The sequence below is a fragment of the Schistocerca piceifrons genome, unplaced genomic scaffold (genome assembly GCF_021461385.2).
Source record: "Schistocerca piceifrons isolate TAMUIC-IGC-003096 unplaced genomic scaffold, iqSchPice1.1 HiC_scaffold_1425, whole genome shotgun sequence".
Classification (NCBI taxonomy): domain Eukaryota; kingdom Metazoa; phylum Arthropoda; class Insecta; order Orthoptera; family Acrididae; genus Schistocerca; species Schistocerca piceifrons.
In genome coordinates this window covers 65,001-70,000 of record NW_025727264.1, presented here as the reverse complement: position 1 = coordinate 70,000, position 5,000 = coordinate 65,001, and the positions used below count along the sequence as shown (strand labels likewise).

The following is a 5,000-nucleotide window of genomic DNA, read 5'->3' as shown; positions in this document are numbered from 1 at the left end:
CGCACGAGCACGCACGAGGCGGTCGCACGCCTTCGGCTCGCCCCACCGGCAGGACGTCCCACGATACATGCCAGTTAAACACCGACGGGCGGTGAACCAACAGCGTGGGACACAAATCCAACTACGAGCTTTTTAACCGCAACAACTTTAATATACGCTATTGGAGCTGGAATTACCGCGGCTGCTGGCACCAGACTTGCCCTCCAATAGATACTCGTTAAAGGATTTAAAGTGTACTCATTCCGATTACGGGGCCTCGGATGAGTCCCGTATCGTTATTTTTCGTCACTACCTCCCCGTGCCGGGAGTGGGTAATTTGCGCGCCTGCTGCCTTCCTTGGATGTGGTAGCCGTTTCTCAGGCTCCCTCTCCGGAATCGAACCCTGATTCCCCGTTACCCGTTACAACCATGGTAGGCGCAGAACCTACCATCGACAGTTGATAAGGCAGACATTTGAAAGATGCGTCGCCGGTACGAGGACCGTGCGATCAGCCCAAAGTTATTCAGAGTCACCAAGGCAAACGGACCGGACGAGCCGACCGATTGGTTTTGATCTAATAAAAGCGTCCCTTCCATCTCTGGTCGGGACTCTGTTTGCATGTATTAGCTCTAGAATTACCACAGTTATCCAAGTAACGTGGGTACGATCTAAGGAACCATAACTGATTTAATGAGCCATTCGCGGTTTCACCTTAATGCGGCTTGTACTGAGACATGCATGGCTTAATCTTTGAGACAAGCATATGACTACTGGCAGGATCAACCAGGGAGCTGCGTCAACTAGAGCTGAGCAGCCGGCCGCCCGGGAGTGTGTCCCGGGGGCCCGCGCGAACACGCAAGCGTCCGCTCAATCATTCTGCAAACAGGAGGAGGCTGAGCTCCCCTGCACAATACACCTCGAAACCCTCTCAGGTCCCGGCGGCGCGCAGCGCCGTCCCAAGTACTTGGTCGGGTTCGAGAGAGGCGCAATCGCCCGGAGTTAGGCGAGTAGACGCTTTCGGTGCGACCACCCGTGCTCCCAACTGAGCTTGCCGCTGCCGACAGAGGCCCGGGAGCGTGCTGTCGTGGCATTGCCGGCGGGAGACAACACGCGCCACCTACGGTGACCGGCAGCTCCAACGCCAGCGCCACAGAAGGACAAAAGCCCCACTTGGGTGCCGAAGCGAACTCTCCCAGCACAGCGCACGCGCCAACACATCCGCACAGCTGCGATACAAACCACCAGCGAGAACCGCTGGGGCGACCGAGCAGCAGACGGCGTCGCGGCGCCGAGCGCCGGGCGGCGGCGCATCCTCAACGCACACAGTCCTCAATCGGACCAGCACACTGAAGATGTCCACCGCGCTTCGCACCGGGCCCGCGAGGACCTACTTTGGCCGCACGGCGCCGCGCGCAGGGTGCGCCGGCGCGCAGCTGCGACGCCTGCCGCGTCCGTCGGCCGGCGCGCCTGCCACTGGCCGCCCCCACCAGCCGGCTGTAGCGCGTGCGCCCACGCACCGCGCGGCCAGCACGCCGGGAGGCGCCCCCTCACCGGCCGGGGACGGTCCCACCCAGCCACCGCCGCGTATCGCTTCACACCCAGATGCCGTTCAGTTTCGTCGGCATGGTGGGTATCGCTGGAACAACCGGTTCGTACCTCAACCTATCGTCGCCATCACCGATTCACCCCTAGCGAGAACAACCGCACCACAACAGGTTACCATTTGTTCATTTGCGTAACTTCACCAGAAAACGCAGGCGTCCATCGCCATTTGCAACTTCAACGATTATTGCATGCCTGTGTCAGGTGTCACGCCACACTACGTCTGCCCACATACACGCAACAAAATGTGCACGCCTAGACAATACGTGGAAGGTGGCCCCCGTACGTATGCGATGTCCATTGCTCGAACGACTGTCAACCGGCCTCTGTAGCATGTCGCAGATATGGAACGCGGTGCACCATGCCATCACGGTGTGTGAGGAGAGACGACTAGGTCCGAATACATCAACAGACAGCTCATGCTGATCGCCATCCACGGCGTCCGTTCCTCCCACACGTCTCTATGGCGTACCACACTGCAATCCAGCTCTCATAGGGAGACGACACGTAGCTGCGTGCACAATATTTGCACTGTATGGTCCGCCGTTTTTGGGCGCAGTCGTTGTACGGTCACACATGTGCCACGATGTATCATTCGGTACATAAGGACGAATGTGCAGTACAGATTGTGGTTTACGCGTACGACATTAGCGGACGGTTGACACAGGCCGCACCACAACGTAGCCTGAGTACGTCGCATGCGAAGGGCATTGAACATGCAAACTTCTCACCAACCAGCTTGCGAAGGCAGGGGGGCAAGGTGGGGACGTGGGGAGGGGCGGCATGTACGTCCTGCTGCCATCCACATTACAGTGTACAGCAGGAGCATGTGGAAAGTCAGCAAGACTTGCAAGGTGTTTAACATGAAGCGATACACAGGGGAGCGGGCAGTGCGAGTAGCGAACTATATTGCGAGGGTTGCGGGTGGGCAACACTACACTAATTGAACGAGTCGTATAACAATTACAGAGCAGGTTTAGGCGACAACATGGGTTACGTTAGGGGACAACGTGGGTTACGTTAGGGGACAACGTGGGTTACTTTAGGGGACAACGTGGGTTAGGTTAAGGCACAACGTGGGTTAGGTTAAGGCACAACGTGGGTTAGGTTAAGGCACAACGTGGGTTAGGTTAAGGCACAACGTGGGTTAGGTTAAGGCACAACGTGGGTTAGGTTAAGGCACAACGTGGGTTAGGTTAAGGCACAACATGGGTTAGGTTAAGGCACAACATGGGTTAGGTTAAGGCACAACATGGGTTAGGTTAAGGCACAACATGGGTTAGGTTAAGGCACAACGTGGGTTAGGTTAAGGCACAACGTGGGTTAGGTTAAGGCACAACGTGGGTTAGGTTAAGGCACAACATGGGTTAGGTTAAGGCACAACATGGGTTAGGTTAAGGCACAACATGGGTTAGGTTAAGGCACAACATGGGTTAGGTTAAGGCACAACATGGGTTAGGTTAAGGCACAACATGGGTTAGGTTAAGGCACAACATGGGTTAGGTTAAGGCACAACATGGGTTAGGTTAAGGCACAACGTGGGTTAGGTTAAGGCACAACGTGGGTTAGGTTAAGGCACAACATGGGTTAGGTTAAGGCACAACATGGGTTAGGTTAAGGCACAACATGGGTTAGGTTAAGGCACAACATGGGTTAGGTTAAGGCACAACATGGGTTAGGTTAAGGCACAACATGGGTTAGGTTAAGGTACAACATGGGTTAGGTTAAGGTACAACATGGGTTAGGTTAAGGTACAACATGGGTTAGGTTAAGGTACAACATGGGTTAGGTTAAGGTACAACATGGGTTAGGTTAAGGTACAACATGGGTTAGGTTAAGGTACAACATGGGTTAGGTTAAGGTACAACATGGGTTAGGTTAAGGTACAACATGGGTTAGGTTAAGGTACAACATGGGTTAGGTTAAGGTACAACATAGGTTAGGTTAAGGTACAACATAGGTTAGGTTAAGGTACAACATAGGTTAGGTTAAGGTACAACATAGGTTAGGTTAAGGTACAACATAGGTTAGGTTAAGGTACAACATAGGTTAGGTTAAGGTACAACATAGGTTAGGTTAAGGTACAACATAGGTTAGGTTAAGGTACAACATTGGTTAGGTTAAGGTACAACATAGGTTAGGTTAAGGTACAACATAGGTTAGGTTAAGGTACAACATAGGTTAGGTTAAGGTACAACATAGGTTAGGTTAAGGTACAACATAGGTTAGGTTAAGGTACAACATTGGTTAGGTTAGGTTAGGTTAGGTTACACGTTGTTGTAAGGAAAGGTGTAGGGGGGGGGGGGCGGGGGCGGCAGGTTCGTTGATAGTGATTATAGTAAGTGAATGCTTGTGACATGATCAGATTTGTCACGTCAGGATGCACCTTTGGCTTATTAGAGGCGGCGCTCCAATTCTATGCTTGTGTGAGACCTGTGTCTTTGACTCATGTCATTGTTTGTGCGCTGTGACAGGAGGTACTATTGTGATGTTGGGTGCACCGTTGTATAGGACATGTGTGGGTGTTGGTGCCTGGTCTGCGCAATGGTGGATGTCGAAAGGCTGGGATATTGTATTTTCCGCATGGACCTCCTGGTCTGGTTGTGATAGTGTGGATTGTGTAATGTGGCGGAGAAGATGCACTGGATGTTGTTCCATGCTGGTGCTTACATATTGTATGTGCGCCTGTTAGAAGCAGAGAGTGGTGCGTGATCAGAGTGTCTGGCTGACGTGTGGTTCCCATTGTGGGCAGACTCTTTCAGCATGTATACGGACAGTTGTGTATATTTGCTGTAGTTTGATGGCTCTGCATTGATTACTAATCAGCGCCGTGTGTACGGGTAATCTGGTTCCAGTCCAAAATGTTCCATCTGTGTACATTAGTGACAAAGACTCCCCCCATGCAGTGGGGCTCGGTCTGTTATAGCTCTTCCGCGTAATATATTTGCCCCACGTTTTTGCGACTGCGAGTGCGAGTGCAACGCGCATGGGGACCGACATGCTGATGGCTCGGTATCGGACGCCGTACAGTGAGCAACGCGATCGCGTCTCTCGCTCGTAAGTGGTACAGGTCGCGGCTCATGTATAGGGACAGCGGGAATGTCGCATATTGGAAATAACTCTTCATGAAACGCAAGTTATAGGGGTGGATTGCACTTTACGAGTGCGGGAAACTTCCGCCGTTCATCCGCTGGAGGTGCGCGTGTGGCGGTTGGGGTGGTGCACGAACGGGTGCGGGTGGAGTCATTGCCGGTCCACGGCTTCGTGCGGCAGAGCCACTGGAGATTGGGTGCTATGGTCGACAGAGGCTGCAGGCTTTGTGGGTGGCGTCGAAAGGCGGGCACTGTGGCGCCATCGCTGTCTTAATCGGCTTGGCGTCGCATAGATGGCGGTATCGTCGTTGGAGGAGGTCATGTTG

At 53.3% G+C, this 5,000-nt stretch overlaps 1 non-coding gene across 1 annotated transcript in view; it reads right to left on the bottom strand.

The window, feature by feature from the left end:
- Window positions 1–770, bottom strand: part of LOC124734360 — a 1,909-nt gene extending 1,139 nt beyond the window's left edge. The window contains exon 1 of the ribosomal RNA XR_007009345.1: window positions 1–770. This exon is cut by the window's left edge and continues 1,139 nt beyond it. This is a non-coding gene — a ribosomal RNA (small subunit ribosomal RNA).
- Window positions 771–5,000: the final 4,230 nt, after the last annotated feature.